The sequence below is a fragment of the Chiroxiphia lanceolata genome, chromosome 2, assembly GCF_009829145.1.
Source record: "Chiroxiphia lanceolata isolate bChiLan1 chromosome 2, bChiLan1.pri, whole genome shotgun sequence".
Classification (NCBI taxonomy): Eukaryota; Metazoa; Chordata; class Aves; order Passeriformes; family Pipridae; genus Chiroxiphia; species Chiroxiphia lanceolata.
The window spans coordinates 30043372-30065593 of record NC_045638.1 but is presented as its reverse complement, the minus strand read 5'-3'; the positions used below and the strand labels follow the sequence as shown (position 1 = coordinate 30065593).

Sequence of the window (22222 nt, the reverse complement as noted above, 5' to 3'; positions counted from 1 at the left end):
TTGCAACTTAAGACTATGTCCTCTTGTCCTATCTCTAGTTGCCTGGAAGCAGAGGCCAACGTCCACCTCAGCAAAACCTCCTTTCAGGTAGTTGTAGAGAGTCATAAGGTTACCCCTCAACCACTTTTTCTCCAGGCTAAACAACTCCAGCTCCCTCAGCCACTCCTCACAGTGCTAAAGCTCCAGAGGTTGTGCCAACTCCATTGTCCTTCTCTAGACACACTCCAGCACCTCAATGTCCTTCTAGTAGTGAGGGGCCCAAAACTGAAAACAGGATTTGAAGTGCAGTCTCACCAGCTCCAAGAATAAGGGGATGGTCACTGCCCTGGTCCTGCTGGCCACACTATTTCCTGGCAGATACAAGTCAGGAGGCCACTGCCCTTCTTGGCCACCTGGGAAGTCTGCTGGTTCATGTTCAGCTGCTGTTGACCAGCACCCCCACGTCCTTTTCCACCGGGCAGCTTTCCAGCCACTCTGCACCAAGCCTGTAGTGCTGCATTGGGTTGTTGTGACTCAAATGCAGGACTCAGCACTTCATCTTGATGAAGCTCATGCAGTTGGCCTTGGCCCATCTATCCAGCCTGTTCAGATCCCTCCGCAAAGCCTTCCTGCCCTCCAACAGATCAATGCTCCTGTCCAACTTGGTGTCATCTGCAAACTGACTGAGGGTGCACTCAATCCTCTTGTCCGGATCATTGATATAGATATTAAAGAGGACTGGCTCCAGAACTGAGCTCCGGGGAATACCAGCTGTGACTGGTTGCCAGTGGGGTGCAGCACTGTTCACCACTACTCTCTGGGCTTGGCCATCCAGCCATTTTTTTAGCCAGTACACCCGTCCAAGCCATGAGCATCCAGCTTCTCCAGGAAAATGCTGTGGGAGAGTTTCAAAGGCTTTACTAAAGTCTAGGTAGACTACAACCACAACCTTTCTCTCATCCACTAGGTGGGTCACCTGGTCATAAAAGGAGATCAGGCTGGTCAAGCAGGGCCTGCTTTTCATGAAACCATGCTGGCTGGGCCTGATCCTCTAGCTGTCCTGCATGTTCCGGGTGAAAGCACCCAAGATAATCTGTTCCATAACCTTCCCTGGCATAGCAGTAAAACAGACAGGACTGTAGTTCCCTGGATTGTCCTTCCAACTCTTCTTGTATGTGGGTGTCACACAGGCTAGCCTCAAGTTGTCTGGGACCTCCATGGTTAACCAGTAATGATTATAAATGAAGAAGAGTGGCTTGGTGAGCTCTTCCACCAACACCCTCAATACCTTTGGGTGGATCCCATCTGGCTCCATAAACTTGTGAGTGTCTACGTGGCTCAGCAGGTCACCAACTACTTTCCCCTGGATTACAGAGAGTTTATTGTGCTCCCCGTCCCTGTCTACCAGCTCAGGGGCTGGGTGCCCTGAATATAACTGATTTTTCTGTTAAAGACTAGGCAAAGAAAGCACTAAATACTTCAGCTTTTTCCTCATCCTCGGTGGCAATGTTGCCATCTGTATACAATAAAGGAGACTCTCCTTGGCCCTCTTTTTGTTATTAATGTATTTGTAAAAACCTTTTTTGCTATCTTTTGTGACAGTAGTCAGATTGAGTTCTAGTTGGGCTTTTGTCTTTCTAATTTTCTCTCTGCAGAGGAAATAAACTTCAATTTTCCTTCTTATCTTGAAGCTGCTCTCAGATGTCTTTCAATAATCTGGGAGTAAGCATTCAGCTGTCCCAATCTTTGATGTTACGTTATTGTTTCAGCCATAAGACTCCGAGACATTAGTGATGCCACTCCCATGCTTTCATGTTTGCAGCATGGAGAATGGTCAGCCTCAGATCTGCCAGGCACATGATTCCCAGTGGCAGCAAAGGGAGCAGAGGCAAGGTAGAAAGATATGGGGTTAGTTCATGCCTGACACCAAATTCATACAGGCAAGGGATGTGATGGCCTCAACACCTCTTACAACGTGGATGATAGAAGTGTCTTTTTCACAGCCAGCCATACTGCTGCTCAAATACAGAGCAGGTGAGGCTCAGAGCACAAATTGGTCCTTGCAGCATTATTTACCTCATGGTCTTAAAAGCACTGCAGTTAATTAAAATTATTTCCTTTTATTCTTAAACCCCAAATCTCTGAGATATTGAAGGAACATATGTATTCAGGGTGAGAAGATATTCATGCAATTTGCAAGCACAGCAGAGACACTATTACTATCTGATCTCCTCTTTCACAGCAATAGGTATTTTTCTCAAGTCTATGCTGCTATTGTCATGTTGGGATGTAGCCTCCATATTTTTACAGAGATGATGATAAATTTTATAATTTTAGAATTGGACAAAAAAGCATGGTGCTTATGTAATTTTTCTATTAACTAACCTTTCACCTGACATGTTTTTTCTCCAAGTAAACTCTAATTGAATCAATATGAAAAGGTTTTTGAGTAGGAGACTCTTGAAAAAGTTAGACCAGATAAAACAGTGACATGAGTTTAAAAAGAATTTAAAGTTGTGTTTCAGTAAATGGTGGATACTGTTATTTGAAAATAGTCTTAATTCAGTTTAATCTAATTCATGAAGATATGTCATGTTAAACACCTTAAAATTCTGAAAAAAAATTTATGTGGAATTGATGTAGTTTAATAATTCACTTTAGAAATTAATTCAGGTTAACTTTTCTCAAATCTCCCCAAAAAATAAATAGTATGCAGTTAAGAAGGGATCAGTTATGAAACTTCGTAATAGTTGTCCAAGGGATATAACAGTGGATGTAATTTTTACTTTTCTTCAGGAACATAGAAAAATTTTAATGCTCTTAAGCAATGACTGTGGCTTTTGAACCAAAATGAAGTGTTTGCATATTATTATTTGAAAATCTTGTCTCCTAATTGGCATGGAAAATTCAGTTTGTGTAAATTTGTGGAATATAAGGAGAAATTGCCACATTTTTCTTTTAGCAGTAGAATAGAAATCAATGACATGAAAATTAAATTTTAGCTCCCCATGCTACATTAATTTTCAATTTTATGACTGAACCCATCTTATTTGGGCAATATTGTTGCAGTTGTATTTAATTTAGTAATTTCAGCTTGTTTAATAGTTGACCTTGCAGAAAAAAGCAGTTGGGTGTTGATTGGCACTGCTAGAAGCAAAACTTTTCAAGGAAAAGGTTAGGCTTTCAAAATTTCCAAGAGAAAATGCCCAGGCATTTGCAAATGCATTTTCTTGTAAAGAAAAATGTATATAAAAACATTGATTCACAACAGCAAAATAAATATTAGTACCAAACAGCAAATGGATATTATGACATATGCTTTTTTAATCTGCAATGGTACTCAACTGGACACAGGCAGCATAAAATAGCAAGCAGTAAATGATTCAGCTTCTAAAATAGCTATCAGAGCAAGATTTGGAAGTTCAAAGCATCAAAAAGTGTACTGGAAAAGTGATACCTGTCAAGAGGGCTGAACACTTCTACAGGTGCCAGTAGAGCCTACAAGTTGATTTCTGAGTTGAATTTTGATTTAAACACGTATGCAACTCAGTTTCAAAACTTTAGATATTTTTATGTTGATAAAGTATGCAAAAAAAATTCAAGAACTACAAGGTTTTATTAGCTTTAACAAAGAAGCAACAGTTGGTTTAACGTGGCCTGTTTAGTTCTACTGTTCTCTTTTCTTGTGCAACAGTTATAAAGAAAACTAAAATACAAGACTCAATATTTTATTTGCTTGGAGAAGAAGAATGGGCAAGGCTTTTTCTGCATAAATCACATGCATAAGTAAGAGTTGTCTCTATCTTTTTTTGCTTTAAGATCTCATTGTGAAAACTGAGGTGGAAATTATTGTTGCCTGGCATTGCACTTCTGACTCCACAGCTACATTTTATGAGGCTTGTGTGCAATTAGCCAGTTCGTTATTTTATCCTAATTTTATAATAAATCACTTCACTCTTTTTCTCTCATCCATCATCAACTTATCTGCCCGCAAGTCAAAATGGTACCAATTATTAATCAAGGCCAGAGGCACCCGCTTCTGCATAGGAGCACCATGTTTCAACTGTCAGGTGGCATCCATCCCAGCCTCTCTTTGTCAGCAATAAAGAAAATGAAATTGGACTAATACGAATCTCATTTCTGCCCTGATTAAAGGCCTACATTTTCCCTAGGCATTGCCTGACCAGGTCCTGACTTGTGAGATATTCAATGTTCTTGTAATGTCATTCGGACAGAGCGCGCCTGTCTCCTTAGGTCATTGTTCTTCAGATTCACTTGTTTTACATGGAATATAGGCTAGAAAATCTAGACTTCCTTTGGGGTGTTAATTAAGAGGAGCATCCAAAATTAATCAGCAAATTCACTAGGGCGAAGGGGAGCTGTCTGAAGGCCTCGATATAAAATGCACTTCTAGTACAGAGAAATGAGCCTTCGGCTATTGACAAAGAAAAAACAAGTGCACAGACGGCAATCTGACATAAAAATTCATATACGTATATAATTTTACATTCATTTTCCCTGTCAGCTTGTCACCTTTAATTATAAAGGTTGATTCGCTATTTGGCAGATCTGGAAATTGTAAACGCTTGGCCATTTGAATATCATCATATGGTCAATGTCTTCAAAAAAGAATGACAAAGGAGCATACCAGGAGGGGAACACTGTAAAATCCAAACTGAACTTCTGTGATGCTCACCTGGAAGGATTTTGCAGCTCTTGAAGACAACTCTGAACTTGGCTATAAAAGCACACAAGTTATGACCGTCTACAGAGAAAACATTCTATTGACAAGTTGCTAGCCCCCACAACTTTTTTTACTTAGAGTAGTTTCTAATCTTAATTTCTTTAGTTCTTTTATCACTCACTCCATTCTAATGTTATTAGTGTTTGGTGTGAAGGATTTGCATAGACCTTCAGGCTACTAATGACCTTTATGCGGAAACAGCAAATTCTGCTTTGCCCAGTGAAGAGAACATGTAAAAAGATAAAAAAAAAAAGCTAAGTCCATATCATGCAGACACAGAGAGAAGCTTCTTAGACAGTTAAAAATTTTAATCAGATGAGTTTATTTGTTTTCAGCAAACAAGAATTTAGAACTGTGTTTTTGTAACTGTAGGACTTTTTATTTGTACCTTGAAAGAAGCCCACGGGCTCAAGTTGCAGAGGCTACCTGTTGTAAGCATTTGTTGTAGTTCCACCTCTCTTATTTACCAGCTATCTCTATTTTCATGCAGTTTTTCACAAGTTTGGAATGACTTCAGCTACCATGTTTCTAATATTACAACATGTCATAGTTTTCAACTAAGAACAGCCGCATTGCTCAGAGTTTCAGGTATCACTATTGCTCTTCATGAATTGCCATAGACCTAAAAAAAATACAAAAATAGGCCCTAAAAATGCTACAGACCCATGCAGCAGCACACACAGAGGAACTTTAGCTTTCCAAATCTGTTCTGAACAGTCTGATACAGAAAATGTTACTTGGGCCAGCTATTGACTCCCGATAAACTTAAAATGCAGGCAGGCATGTTGATCAGTAACAATGTATTTTGTACCGATTTTTGAATACTTCTCTGATGTTATGGAACAGAAAATGATGTAGTGTAGGGCTCCATATAATGAAACTTGGCACTATCAGGTTTATTTCAAATAACTACTCCACAAGAAATAGAATATTCTGAACAGGAATGATACCCTACACTGCATCACATACTAATTTAAGATTCTGATTCTATTTTTTTTTATTAGATACTTTTATCCCTAAATGGGTGTAATAAGTTAACTTTATACCATTGACTTCTCAACTGCTATATTTTTGAATTGTTTTCTGTTGAGGAATGAAGAACATCGAGGGTACTAAACCAACCTAAGGAACTCTTTTCTTACTTGTTTTTACATGGTAGCAAAAGGGAAATATTTACTGGCCTCCTATTCCAGCTGTCAGAGCAGCTGTGCAAATGCATAAGAGAACTGTCCTCATGCTATGGCTTACAAGCAGGTCTATTTGTGACTGTGAAATCATGGAGTTAGGTCAAAACTTGCAAGATTGAGTGTTGGTATTTATACCTTTGTATCTACAGGAAAGCAGTTAGAACACTGTAGAGTACTTGCTACTCTTTTGTTTTAAATTAATGCCAGCCTTCATAAAATCAGTGATTACACATGAGACCTGATGCCACCTTAGAAGCTGCATGATGTCTGCCATCTCAGACAAGGTGAGACACAATCATAGTTCTGTGATCTGTTATTCTTTTTCTTCAACTCATTTTATTTTGTAACTATAAACACTACCTTTTATCTTCATTTCCTGCATCTCTGGTTCTGAGGAGAAAGGGTAATTCCTTAGGATCCAATCAGGCAATCAGAAAGTCAGTAGATTATCCAGCACTAGGTGAACATGATTGTGGCTTTGGTGTGCTGTTTGTGCTCACTAAATATAAATAAATAAATAAAAAGTAAACTGTTTACAGACATTCCATCAAAAATTTAAAGAATTAATTACTAATCAGAAAAGAAATCTTTTTACAAACTTTAAGTTTCTACTAAATGAACCACAATTCCAGTGGGAGTAATTTTTTATATTATATCTACAAAGAATCAATGGCACAAAGGTGGTGTCACCCTTTATCTTCCAAAACACCCTTATCCTGTCAGTGAGCAAAAGTAATTGAAACCACCAAAGATCTGAATGCCAGTGAAACTTTGAGAGAGATACTGAACTTAATTAACTAATAATTAATGCATAGTAAATTAAATTTTTTAGTAACTCAAGGCATTTCCCTAGCTATTTTTGCCTTACCTTTTTTCAGGACTTCACAGGGTAATTTTGTTACAATTTCACATAACCAGATTCCCCAAGCTGTTCTAAAGAGATCTGTTCTGCAAGGATTGCAGTACCTCCTACCCTCCCTGCAATCAGGTGCCTCAAACTCCTGAAAGCGAGTACCAGGCTAGCAAGGGATACCTGCCATCTACACACTGTGACAGAGGGTGGACTGTAATCCCAGGGGATAGATGCTATTCTTTCATTGCCTACCTTTACATTTAAAAATATTAATACTGTAAGGCTGACACATTTATAATTCAAGCCTCCTACTAAAGAAAAGTGAAGCCAGACACTATTTGCATCTCTCAGAATCTGTTTACAGTGTATAATTTACTCGGAAACAGGGCATTAGCTTTCTTCTTGTTTTCATAGCAACTGATTGCTGGTTTATTAAATTAATATTAATCAATAGGAATTGATTTTATGCACTACTTAAAATGTTGTTCACATTAGAACTTATCTGTATCCTTTAGAGTTGCAATGGTTTTGTTCCTGTTGTACCAGGGACTCCTTCTAACGGAGGGAAACTCCACCTGTCCTTCTGCACTGAGAAGACTTTGATGCTGCAGGGAAGACTTGCTAGTTCATCTTGTAGACCCATGAGTGGAGGTCAAAAGAAAAAGGGTATTTCCCATTTGAAAACATAAGCTCATATCTTCACATATCAGGAGGACGAAATGGGTTGGCTCAGTTAGAGCTTGGTGCCGATAACACCATGGTTGTGGGTTCAATCCCCTTATGGGTGATTCACTTCTGTGGTGGACTCCCTGATCTTTGTGGGTCCCTTCCAACTCAGAATATTTGCTGAATATCTGAAATATTTTTTTTCTGTGAAAACCTGGTCGGTGGCAATGGCAGAACCTTCCACAGCTTTTGGATCCAGGTTTGCCCTCAGCAGCTTGCCAGAAGTAGTTTGGGGGTATACCAACATTGGTGAAGTATCAGGAGTTTGGATATATCCTTTGTAAGTCAGGTGCTCCTCTGGTGGAGGCCTGCTTCATAACATACAGGACAAAGTAGCATCTTGGCTAATGTGGAGGGGAGCATTGAACATTTTGTGCTGCTTCTTTGCAGTCCAAAATGCAGGGAGTTGTGCATTGTAGGACAGGCGAGTTGCCAATGTCAAACCATGCAGTGACATATTTGCAGTATTGACTCCAAGCACTTACTGTAAGAGAAAAGATTGGCCTTTCTAAACTGAAGGTGTCTAGCAGAACAGTTGCCTCAGATTTGTTTTCAGTGGCTAAAGATGTGTCATCCCACCACATTACAGCACATTAAGTATATAGGAAGATTCAGTCTCATCTGCCCTGGGATCTGCTGTGTGGTGGGTTGGTCTTAGATGGATGGCCACTAACCACTCTGTCACTACTCTCCTCAGCAGGATGAGGTGGAGAGAAAATAAAACTGAAAAAAATCCGTGGATCAGATAAAGGCATTTTAATAAAGCAAAAGCAAAGGCCGCACACTGAACCAAAGAAAAAAAGGTTTTTTTCTCTGCTTCCCATCAGCAGGTGATGTCCGGCCACTTCCCAGGAAGTCAGGCTTCAGGTTGCATAGAATTTGCTCTAGAAGACAAACGTGGTAATAACAAATGCCCATACCCCACCCCCCTACCCTATTCATCCTCCTTCTCTTAGCTTATATTGCTGAGCAGATGTCATATAGTATGAACTACCTCTTTGGTCAGTTTGGGTGTGCTGTCTGGGCTGTGTCCCCTCCCAAGACCTTGTCCACCCTGGTCTACAGATGGGGGGAATGTTGGAGAGACAGCCCTGATTTCTGTGGAGCACTGCTCAGCAGTAGATGTGTTACCAACACCTTTCTATCTATCAATACAAAGCTCACCACTGTGAGGGCTACTGTGGGGAAAATTAACTCCATCTCAGGCAGATCTAATACACTCTGCAAATTTTTTTGGGAATCTCGACTAACATAATAGGTTGAGGTCTACGTTTTGTTGGTACCTTGTTGTCATCATCAGTGAGAGGCTTAACTTTGGCTTGAGTCCAGGCTGTATGCTTTCAGAGTGTATCTTGTCTTGCAGGGCATAACTCTGGCATACGACTGTGGTAAGCAGCCCCTGGTTCCACAACTAAAGTGCATCTAAGAGAGAGGCAATAGAAAAGGTTTTCATTCACACAGCTGCAAGAGATTTGCATTCCTGTGTGGAATTTATCAACCCTTTTCCACTGACAGATTTTCAGATATATTTCTGATATACAGTGCACTACCCTTAATATACATACATATATAAAAATCCTCTTCATCCTTTTTTGAAAAAATGAATTTGTAAACCAGATATTTTTCAGCATTCATCGTAAATGCAATTTATTTAACTTTAAAACTGAGGCTTGATCCAATTTTCTGAAAACACAGTTGATTTTGTTTGGAGTTTGGTTTGAACCCTGATTTTGTTCTCTTTGTTCTGTTTTCAGCTTATGAAAATTGACTGGCATCAAATGAATGAGCAACTGAGAAACTGTGGAATAGTATATTATACTATGCACAACAGTTGGATAAAATACCTGCCAATCTCACTTCATCCTTAAAAGATATACAGCATGATATGGTTTTATTTAAGTAATGCTTCTATCGCAGTGAGACTAAACTTCTAAATTTCACTCTTAAGTAATCATTGTTAAAGCAAACAGAAGATGACTACAAGGGGGAGTACATGCTTTATTGCAATTGTTTTCATTGCACAAACTAGTTGCCAACACTGAGTGACAGATGTGAAACCTTGGGACTACAGAAATATCAAAATATTTCAGATCCCACCAGCTCTTGGAAAATTTTAAAGCCACCACAATGACATTATTAAGTATTATAGGAGGTTATGTTGTTGGAAATGAATCAACAAAAAACCAAAACCAAAACCAAAAAAACCCACAAAACCAAGCCAAACCAAACTAAAACACCAAAAAACCCACACCCAAAAAACCTCCTAAAAACAAAACCAAAACAAAAAAAAAAAAATCAAAACACCAAAATCCTGTAGGAGTTGAACTGCAACTCAAACATAGCTAATGCTGGTCCTCATGTAGTCAGAAAACTGCTTCACTCTCTTACAAGAAACAACTGCATATTCTGGCTTGAATTGCTTGAAGGAGATCTCAAAAAAAAGAAGAGAGTACAGAATAATATCATTGGCCTAAGGATTTGGAGAAGGTGCAGTTCAAGCACTGACAGGAAGCAGTAAATATATCTTCATCATGAGTGCGAAGACATCCAAGATGACTGCTGGTGAACTTGCTCAGGCCTAGAAGCAGTATATCTAAGTTTGAGGGGCAGCAGTCCTGAATCAATAATCACTGATGATTTATGAACTCCTTGACAGGGCTTATCAGCTTGTCACAGGGCTTTTTCCAGAAAGGCACTGTACAGAGGGTTCACGGATTTGTGCTGCATGGACTGAGGAGGGGGCCTCATTGTGTTGGAAATTGCTCTTGAGATGCCACTGTAAAGTGGCAGAATATTGCTGACCTCTGTAATTTACTTTCATGTACTCAACACATAATCCCTGGTAAGTTTAATGTGCCTGCAGACTTTAGTCTATATTATGATATGTTTTCTCTAGCATATTTCTGAAGGAGCTGAACTGAAAATGCTGGGCTTACTGAAGTGTATACAGCACGCTGCAAGAGGGTTTTCAGCCTGACTCCTTGCTTTGGAGCAGGGGGAGCTGCAGGACTTGGTTTCAAGAAAGTTAATGGCTGAATGCTACGCTGTTGAGGGAGTTGCACAGGGCTCAGAGAGCCATTTACATCCAAGAATTACGATACCCTGCGTTCATCTAGCTAGAAGGCACTTTTAGGCTGTATCGTACTCACATTTTGGTTTATGTTCCCTTGTTTTCTTCATGTTACTGTGCTTTGTCTTGTTCTGCAGTTTAGTTTGGTTTCTGCAAACTAGATGCCCACAAGATGGATTTCAGAGAAAAGTGAGGTTCTCCTCTTCAGAGGTTCACCGAGTGTAACATATGCCCTAGTGCAACCATAAGCATTTGGACTCTGAGTCGGTGACTTTGAACCATGTGTGCAATGAGGACGTTCAGACCAGGATATCATATTAAACCTGGATGGAAGCGAAAACTTTGAACCACATAGCAAGAGTAGGGCTTCAGCATTGACTGCTTTGATCTACTGATTTATTCTTATCATACTGAATTATTTGCTAATGTAGACACAGCCTTAATCCTGCTTTTCTAATCACATACTAAGTTCACTACACACTGAAATGCAGATGAAAGTGCTTCCTTATGTAACATTAATAAACCAAGTTCCACTCTAATCAGTAAGAGTTCAGCCTTGTATTGCAGGGTGCTGAGATTTTCCCATAGCAAGCTGTTATTTAAAAAAAACAAACACCAAGAGTCTGAAAAACCTCGAAGTCCCTGAAATTTCAAAGAGCCACCTCCTGAAAAGCAACAATGGAGACCTTCTTTTCTTCACTAATCATGAAACTGATTTTTCTGGTGGATAAAAAAAATTGACCTGCTTTAATGAGTTCACTATTATCTGAAGACATTTTTCAAATTTAATCTCATGGAAAGTCTCTGTGATATGGATGACAAATCCAACATTGCTTTTGGATATTTCCATTCAGGTTTTTAAAGCAACACCACATACTGCTTTTTCCTAAACCAAACAGAAAAGAAATGTGACCTCATTTTTTTTTTTTTTTTTTTTGAGAATATCCTTATTGTGCAGTGAATTGTGAAATAAAGAGAGATTTAGGAAAACATCAGTACTTGGGAATACACAGTTACTCCTGCAGAACAGCTCACATCAAATATCACCCTACCCACCTTCCCAGAAACCCCTGGTAAAGGGGCGAGAAAATGCCAGTTTATTGATGTCTTGTTTAACATAAGTATTTCATACCTTTTGGAAATGATTCCATAGGAAAAGCCTGTGTCAGAACACATAGAATTCTGGCCCAAAGCTTCCAAAACAGAAGATATTATGACCCTCAAAAAGAGAAGATTATTTTAGATCATCCCATAGATATTTCAGTTAAGGTGAGACTAAGCATCTGCACATCCTTTAGTAATGGGATCTATCCTGTAAATCATTTGGTGATCCAAATAAACATGACAGTGGTGAAACAACATCAGTATCTAAGGACGTAGTTCTAGCCAGGATCCCACTAAGCATCGGAATATCTTTGTGAATGCTAAAAGTGACATTTATAAGCTAGCAGGTGAAACTGCTAAAAATAAACATTACTGTGTTTCTACCTCAAAAAAATACTCTACTTTCTGAGGTAGAAATTGCTTTTTGCGGTCTGTCCACAAAGAAATTTGCGTGTCGGGATAAACAGCAATATTACAGTGTCCCTAAGCTTATGAACTGTTTCCTCAGTGACAGATGGGAAAAGTAAAGCTGAAGTAGTTAATGTGCATTTCTGCTAAGCAACAAAATCAGAACAAATACTTAATTAGTTACTTCCTTAAATATTTTCCTTTATGGAGAGAATGAGCATATGTACACACTTCTGCATACATGTATATAAAAGAGTAGAACTCTGAAACTTTCCTTTCCCTTAGTGCAGAAAAAAGCACTCTTCCTGAAATACTGCCTGATTTCAAATTTTGTTTCTTTTCAAATCTAAACAATATTTGGAAAATGTTCAGTTGTACAAATTAACACCATCAAGAATTTTTTTGTAAGCCAAAGGTCTAATTTTAATGGTAATATTTCACCTATAAAAAGTGAGGATAACAGGTTTGTATTCATACAAAGGTGTTAATTAATGAAAGACAAACCTTTGCCAGTTATTGACACATTCCTCTGTAATCCTGTTATGTGGAACATTCTAATGAAGTCATAGTTTATTACTAATGATCCAGCTTTGTTTAAAAAAAAAAAACTGTGAGGGGGAGGGGGATTGAAATAATTTATTTGCTTTGGTGTATTTTTTATCACAGCAGGTAAGAATGCTGCATTTTGACTGCCACATTGTATGCAGGATGAGGGGGTATGACCTCAGAAGCAGCAATGGAGAACTGGCTCTTTCACACTTCAGCACACACTGCTGTGAACCAGCACTTTGGTCATATTATCCGCCTCACCACAAAGCTGTCCGCTAATTATCTCTGAATACGAATTTTATTGAACCTTAATTTTCAGTAATGGGGCCTGATAGTTTCAGAAGAAAGACAAAAGAAGGGTCCCTTTGTTTTTCCCTCACAATAACCTTCTAGTGCTGGAGCTATGGCAGAACTCATTAAACTTGAACAATGAGTTGAAATATGATCGTGTTATTTTTTTCCCTGCCCCCAAACTAGCCTGGTCCTGTCTGCCAGCTTGTCCATCTGTCTAACGATATGGGAAGAGACATCAGTTTTGTAGTGGACACTGTTACGACACATTCCCAAACTCCAACCAAATCACTGGAAGCATGAATCTGAGCAGAAATTTGATTCTTTTGTACATGTTTGGCAAGACCTCATGGCAAGCTTAGCAGCGACTCGGGTGCTATGGATTGGAGATTTGAAAACCCTGATTAAACCAGTTTAAACGAAAGCTGATTTGTGTTTGAGGTGACCTGTGGGAAAAGATCCACACTAGCTAGAAATACCTATTATTCATCCAAACTGTGAGTTAAAAGAAACCTAACACTAAAAAAAAAAGTATATGCAGCTAATTTGAGAAAGGACTGTAGGGTTCTGCTCAGCTGCGGGTTGGTAGAAGTTTTTGTACTGGCTTCAAATTTCAGCCATCACAGGGCATCCTCCACTGAGCAATGGAGCTTTTAAAAGTTTATTGCCTTTGAATCAGGGATTTTTGCCATAGTTTTTTCAATCTCAACTGAACATAGGGCTGAGCAGTTGTGCTGTAGTTCGTATAGTAAAATGCTTCAGGATATACATGAATGCAGTTAAAATTAATGGATTACTTTCTTCCAGGATTGTCTTTTTGAGTCATTGCAATGGCAATTTGGATTGCTCATCAACACTTCTGTCTCTCCTGAGCAGTGCTTATTGTGTATGAGAACCATCAATGTATTTTTGGAAGATATCTTCCTCTCAAGCTTTCAAGTATCTCCTCTATCCAAAATATTGTTTCAGATATATTTCACACAGTTCTGTGATATATTTGTGGAAAATTTACATAAAAAAATAGGGATCAACATCTGTTGTATCCAAGAAAAATCTTAATACTGTCCACTTTAAGATTCTCATGTGTACCTGGAAATTCTTACATAGCCTAGTTTTTAATTTTCTCTTAATTTTTGAGGGAGAAAATGCCACAGCCAAGGCAAATATTACAAGGTCTATGATCTTTTCCTTTACGTTCAGCCTAAATTTTCTTTCTGCTAGATGCTATACAATTATTCCTAAATTAAAGTCACCAATATAAAACCAACTTGTATGCACAAACCAGTTAAAGGATAAGTTTCTAAACAAAATAATGTAAAGGCAGCCCCCTCCTCCATCTCTGTGCCCTCACAGGGAATTTACAAACACACAGAGGCACATAAACTCATGTCTAGCTAGGACTAGAAGTCTGCTGAACAAATTACAGTTTTGGAGAGCAGAGAAAAAGAGGTTGTTTCAGAGGGATTATAAATACATACGTATTTATATTTTTAGATGTTTATGCACAGACGTCCATATACACATGCATGTACATACACATACGTACTTATATGAAGCCCCTAAAGCACAAACTGACTTCATTTTGACTTGACCTATTCAATTAATTTTTATTTAACATTTCATATCAAAACAAATAATCTATTCTGTTAACAGCATTGCTATTTTTATTGTCCTGAGTATTTAAAGGCTGAAATGATTAGTAGTTTTACATTAACTCAATTTATAAAACGGAACATCTGGTTAACACACTGTGATTGTAAAGATTTTGGTTTCCAGTGTATGAAAAGATGCTCATACTGCAAGCAATGTGTACTTAATAGCCTGCATTTAATTGCAAATAAATAAAAATAAAATCAGAGACAGAAAAATATTTATTAATAGGCAGGAATTGGGTGCCCTTCAATGATATAACTTTCACAGACTTTTTCCATCATATAGAAAGTGATTCTTCTGTCATTTCCACATTTGTCAGTCAGTAGTAATTACATCGAGGTGAGCAAAGAGACCAGTATTGAAACTGGCATAAGAATACAAACATCGGGAACACAAAATTTCTAAATATAGCATTTGGTTAAACTTTCAAGCTGCTTTTGGGGAATTTTGAAGCTTTTTAATGATCTTGCCTTTTATTCCACTGATACAGAAATCTTTTCTTGGTCTGTTCACTGAATACCAATTTGATTCAGGGAGTTGTACTTCTATTAATTTTATCTTTCTTTTAGTTTTGACATAGTTAGTGAACCATACGGAAGAATGTCAGTTTGGTATTTGAGAAAGAGTGAACTAAGAAATAAAAAATAGCCTTGATCTGTGATAAATGTGCACTGAAGGAATTCATCCAAACAACAAAAATCACATTCATCATGACTCCTTTAAAAGATTTTATTTGTGCTTCGTTTTTCAACTAAATAAAGTAGTGAGTGGAGAGTTTGTGTGCAGCTACACATATACTCTTAGGGCTGGCTGTGTGAACCTGTTTGCCTGCTGGTGTAATATCTGGCACAAACAGTGCCCCTGATAGCTAATACCAGCAATGTAATTTGTTTACTGTAACAGGCTCTGGTCTTCCAGTGGGAATCCTTGGATGCAACTGGGAGAGAGAGTGAGACAGCAGAGGAATGTACTGTATATTCAGACAGATGTATAGTGGATACTGTATGTTCTTTTCCAACAACCGCTACATTGCTGCATTACAGTTCAAATTCCAAGCATTCAAGGATGTAAACGTATTAAACAATGCATCTATTTGTGCAAAGCATTCTTTATGAGGGGCATCCATGTGCTTTTAATCAGTTTCATGCTGAGTGAAAGAAATTGTAAACTATGCATTAAAAGAAGGTTTGGTGAAAGTTATTTTTCCTCTATCTTCTGCATCCTAATTCAATGCTTCCCCTTGCTTTCAGTGCTAATGTAAGCAATCTTCTAGCAACATTCATGAGGAAAGTTTGATGTGGATTTACACTAGTGGAGCTACATTACAATGGGTAGATTTAAGGTATTATAAAATGAGTTTTTGGATTTGTTACAGAGGTATGAAACCCCTAAGACACAGACAGATAGGACTTCCAACATATGGCAACCACTCTTATTATAAAACAAAACAGCGTTAAGTCAAAGTACCTGATTACAATTCGCTAGTGCTATGTAGCTCTGATAGCAGGCTTATATTTAATGCCACAGAAACAATATAATTTATTTTTCTGTCTTCCCTTATCCCTTCATTATTGGGTTTGTAGGCTTTGAAACCTTAAGCAAAAGGAGAAAATATAAATTATAGAAAACATCAAAGTATAGTGAAATCAAATGACATTCCATACGATCCTTACAGAGATATCTAACACATTTCTTATGTGCAGTTTGGTCGAATTGCTATCACTGCAGAGCTTCAGTCGTTATAATTAGTAATCTTTTGGGAGCTATGGTAGCACACTTACAATGTCAAAAAAATTTAATTGAATGCAATAGTTAACTTGACAGTGTAAAAATTCATTTGATAATGATTTAAGCTGGTCGAGATTTTAACCCATTATAAAAGGGATCATTGGGGAAAAAACATAGCTATATAATTTTACTCCAACATGCTTCTTCAGCTAAGTTTGCTTATAGATTTCTCTTATATTACCTTCTTTGACATGTAGATTCTGGAGGTAGAGCATCTAACACCACAACTACTCGCATCTACATATTCACTACTAAATACAATTTTTGGTGAACATCATATATTTAAAGCATGCAAATTAAGCAAAATGTGACTGTGATGGACACGTCAAAAGAAAAATCACTAAGCCCTGTAGCCTAATAAACAAAATTCCGTTTGGGAAATGAATTGACTGACAAGCAGTTCCTAACAAATAAATGCACATTAGAGTCAGATGCATACCAGAGTATCAAATAACTAGATAATTTATCACCAGTCAAATTTAAAACCACGTTTTCTTGTCTTGGTCTATGGTTCCCATGCACTGCTATCTTATTAACAAGACTTTAATTCTCGTACTGACACACAAAAGTGTTGTACTCTAATGAACTGTCTGCTCCTTGCAGAAATCTGGTGGTAATGTAGGATGTTAGTTACAATAATGATAATCTTTAGTATTTTTAGCCTGTCAGAACCTGCACAGCCAACAACAACCAGTCTTTTACTAAAACTCTACCTCATCAAACTAACTTAATTAGCAATTCAACTCCTTATTTTTGTTTTGGATTCCCCTCTGGCTACTAATTAAAGCTTAATCGAAACTGCTGAACTGAGGTTGTAAAGAATTCATTAATATTAAAATTAGCCCCAACAATTTTTTTGGGCTGGTGCAATTTGTATTTGTTACTGTCAGGGCTTGAAATTCAGTTGAATTGTTAAGAAAGCAGTACCAGAAATTTGCTGTATATTCATATTATAAGCAGAACAAATACGATGAATTCCAATAGTTGAACAAGTAATTCATGTTTTGACCATGCACAGTTCACATTACTTGTGTCACTGTTTAATACCAACAGACAAAATATATTTTCAGATCATTTTTTCCAAAGTCATCCACATTTCTTTATCCTCCTAAGTGCTTTCATATTTTGGATAAAAGGGAATAAAAGGCTCTGAAAAAAAATGCAAAGATTGATTTTATGTATTAACTTGACAAGATTAATATGTTTGAAAAATGAACAGATTTACCACTTCACTTTGATTTTTCCACTTTTCTTAACATCAAAGATTACTCCAGCTGCAATAATGGTCATTCTGAAAACTAAGATCAACTGAAGTATGAGCTTCTGTAAAAGACCTTTTTTTGCTGGTAACCTATATCTCATTGAAATATTTTTTTTAATAAGAATGTAATACATTATTTTTTAAATTGAAATGAGCATCTCTGCTCTATAAATTATTCAAATATATTCTTTTCTTAACTCAGTTTATTCTTTGTAATGAGTTACAATGTATTTTTAATTAAATTGTTTAGCTTACAATAAGAAATGAACTTATATTTGAGTATCACTACTCTCAACAATATGAGTTAAACATATTTGTGTTTGTTTTTTGTAAATTTCATAGAAAATGTAAATAATAAAGGCAGTCTTTTTATAGCAGTTAAAAACAATTTTCATAATTCAAGTTCACTTTTCATTTTAACTTTTATGCTTTAATATTTTTATCGGAACATGTATATTTATTTTACCCTACAGGAAATTTTTGCAAGAATGTTTATAGGAAACAAACTTGTTAGGACTAAAATATACAGCAACTAATACTGTTTAACATATTTTATTAAATATAAACATTAAGATTATTTATATAATGCAAAAATTTACAAAAATATACATGGAAAATTACATATGCATCTAGGTTTCATTTAAATAACATTTATGACAAAAAAATCATGCACATATTTAAAAATCAACATATGTCCATTTTTTACTCACTGACTAAATCAACAATGGCATACAAGGCACACAATTTAAAATCTTGGTGACAATTTCCATGAAGTTATTCAAATACAATTTGACTTCTGACAAGAGGATGTAATTTATAAAACAGAACATGCCTATCAGTGGAACCTAAATTTGCATAATGAGGATACTTTCATTTCTGCAAGCACAGTTTTTGACATCCCAACTTGGAGTGCTGGAAGAATCTGGTGAAAAATGTCAATATACATAAGCAGAAAAATGATGAATAAAATACCCGTAACATTTATCTGATTTGAATAAACAAAATAAATTTTGGTTGCAAAAAGTAATCATTCTGAAAACTATAATAATGTGTTACCTAAATGTGTAGAAGTCTAGCACTGCCTTTAGCTGCAATCAGCCTAATAAAACTAAGGAAGGCGTTTTGAGTTTATCATTAGCTGACAAAAACACTGTTCTGACATTAATATTATGCACTTTTTAATCAGTGTTTTGATTTAATTCTCTGTTGTATTTCCTATAAATATACCACAGTAGTAACAGAAGAGTTAAAACTAAAAAACAATTCCCTTATCCTTTCTTTGGTTGTTAAACTTGAAATTGCTTGTTAACTTGGTCAACTGAATAAGAGCATTCATCATTCTTGAACTGGAGAAAAAAATGCTCTTTGCCCTCCACGAATTATTTTGAGTTGTTATTTCAGGTAAACATATGCTTAGAGTTTAAATTCAAAAAATTCTGGAATAAATTTGCTTTAATTCAGCATCTCCTACCGACCCCACCAAAGAGGATAGTATCAGATGACAATCAAAAACAAGTTACCTTTATGTTTAAAAGCTAGAATGCAGGCAGATTGCAACATATCTATTTCAGGTTTGCTTAAGAAAACCTGAACTGACAAGAGAAAGCAGTAGAAAAATACCTTTAACTAAAAAAAAAAACAACACAAAATATATTGGAAATTATGACTTTTCTTTATACAAGTTACTAATAGCATCTTCCAGAATTAAAACTAAAGGACACAGTTCATTTTTCATTAATCTTGCTGCTTATTCATAGCTTACTAAGTCTCTAAATTTTGAAATTTTGCCTGGTTTCCTTTTGTTTTTGCTGAGCTTCACTTTATGGTCTCTCTGATATTACTATTGAACTGTAAATATTCCAAAGGGAATTGCTTCAAAACCAGCTGTTTCACTTACAATAATATATAACTTGTATATAAAATATATGTAAAGACTCTGAGGCAGACAAAAAATTTTGCCAGCCTTCCTTGCTATAAAATCTAAGAACACAAAATAAGAACAGAAGAATAGGGAAAAACCTTAAATGCAAAACAAAGCAAGGAGGCAAATCTCAGTGCAAAGTATCCTTTTAATTCTAAATTATGCTTGTTTTTATTCAAATTAAAGAACTAGACCATGGCTCTGGAAACAAATTTTTCATCATGTGCTTTATTGAGGCTGATACTTGTCACACACATACATCATTTATAAAAGTGAAAGAAGGCTCTGCCACCTTTATTTATTTATTTAAGATACTAGCCTGACAAATAATACCTTTATTGGGTGATCGATAAATATTGCTATAAACCTAGCACTTTTGTAATTGAATATGCTCTAAATAATACTTCTTATTGCAAGAGGTATTGAAAATGTTGCCTGGTATAGTTCAAAGCAGAACTTGGAGGTAACTGTGACTGTCAACCACAAAAAGCTTGATGCAGAGAAAATAAAAATTATTCAGTTTCTGTCACATACTGTGAAACTAAAATAATAAATACAATCATGGAACAAGATCACTGCCAGCATATTCAAGAAAATAGTAATTGCTTCTTATCTGTTCTCATCATTATCATTTTGAGATAAGTATGTATTTTATAAACATTTTCAGCTAAGAAACTTCACCACTTCTCTTTAAAAATTCCTTTTTATTATCAGTGTAGTTTCACAGGAAAGAAAGAAGCAGCTTGCTGTTCAAACAGCTGAAAAAGAAAAAAATGGGTTTCAACATTGCTTTTGCATCTTTAATTTCTTTCCATGCTCCGTACATCGTGAATATGTCAGCTCAACAGACATCTCATTTTCAATTGCTAACATTTCAGGTATGATAGGAAAACACACGGTGGCTTGATGTGTGAGAGCATTTGTGTGGTTGGGATGGGAGCTTGCTGCAATACGCTGTGATGTCTGTGCATCCATGGTGAATGGGATTGGACAAAGCTAAGCTCTTTAGCCCTCTCCCTCTCTAGGGCAGTATATGTTTATCCTGTGTTTATCACACAAATTCCTTCTACGCATAAATACACTGAAGTCTGTACCGCATGTGTTTAGAAATTACTTATGAAATACTGATTTTTAAAATTAATATGTTACTCAGATTTGAATTTTTTTTCGTTCTGAATTTTCCCAATATGATCACAAATGGAGCTCTGTAGCAGCAGGTCACCTGCTAAAACTAAACCCCAGCAGCCTTCCCCTTCCCTAGTTTTTTACAAGGACCATCCCCACTCCCACAGCTTACTCCACACTCAGAAGTGCATTCAGACATAAATGCATATTGTTTTTAATCTAATTTCTGCAACAGATAAAAATATCCAATATGCTGGCATATGTCTCAGATATATTCACATTTGGGAAGGCTGGGAAAGACCCACAGACTTTTCACTGAAAAAGAAGCTCACAAACATTTTAAAATATACTCTTGTCACATTTCAGCTGGTAAATTCAGTAGAATAGGAGAGGACAGCCATGTTCCAGAACATAAACCTTCTTCAAAACCAAGACAAAACACAAACACTGTGCTTGGACAGGAGGGAAATCTGTGCTCCCTCTAATCCCTTACTGACTCTGCCTGTTCTCTTAGAAAACCCACAAATACAAACTGAGGCAAAATTTGGTGGCATATTAAGACTAAGGCAGAGGAATGTTTAGGACAGCTAAGGCAGAGAATGTGCCTCAGCCTTCTTGGGAAATGTTCAGACACTGTTGTTCCAGAAGAGTGGGAATAGAGCTCTTTCAGCAATAGTTAGCAGCAAATCTGAAGAACTGCTTGTTGCCAAAAGGTGGGAGCAAACGAGTGACAGCAAAAATAACTAGATGTTGGGATTCGTTTACCCACATAATTATTATTATTTTAAATATAGCTGTACACTAAGATTTTCAGTCCCATAGTTTGGACTTTTGCTGCTTTGAGTCATTGTTGCTGCTATTGTTTAAACACTCATTGAAATAACAAAGCAAACATTTCTGTTTCCAGTTGTGGCATTTGTTATGTTCACAGATTTCCCACTAAATACTCAAAATGCCATTTCTTCATAATACTAATAAATGATTCTGCTTCAAGCATTCACTGTCCTGCTTGCTGAAGAGTTAGCAGTGGGTAAGTCCACAATGTTCTGAGTTAAGTGAATTACATTTTAAAATAATTCCTGGTTTGAATAGTTTTATACTCCTCCCTACTTGTGCCTTGAAATAAGCAGCACTTCCCTCCCCTTTACACCCTTCTGAAGCGCATACATGCCACTGCTGTTTATTAAGACAATCAACGTAAAGTGTTGCATTTGACACTCCAGAATATTTTCAAAAATACAGGGATGGAGTCATCTACAAAGCTATCTTCTTCGGTGACAGCAATTTTGTTCATGTACTGCAAACACATTATAGTATTTTAAAACAGATAGTCCTTTTGATTTAAATTCTAGATTACCACACTGTTTGCCTTGCTTTGAAGAGCAGTGCTGGGTGGTGGGAAGGAAAGCAGTGCACAGTCGGGAGGAAGAGATTAACGAACCCCACTGACCTGCCTCTTATGTTCCCTCCCTGACCTCATCTTCTGCGAGTCTGTTTGCATGAGTCGCGTAATGCCCCTCGTGAGTCCCTGGCTGGTGGGATGGTCCCTGGATACCCTGCTCC

The 22222-nt window shown here is 36.9% G+C and overlaps 1 long non-coding RNA gene across 1 annotated transcript in view; it reads left to right on the top strand.

The window, feature by feature from the left end:
• The first annotated feature begins 6107 nt into the window (after positions 1 to 6107).
• LOC116783408 overlaps positions 6108 to 22222 on the top strand; it is a 30092-nt gene continuing 13977 nt past the window's right edge. Inside the window, exons 1-3 of the long non-coding RNA XR_004355674.1 lie at positions 6108 to 6194; positions 10146 to 10331; positions 13719 to 13850. This is a non-coding gene — a long non-coding RNA (uncharacterized LOC116783408). The remainder of the gene's footprint in view (positions 6195 to 10145; positions 10332 to 13718; positions 13851 to 22222) is intronic.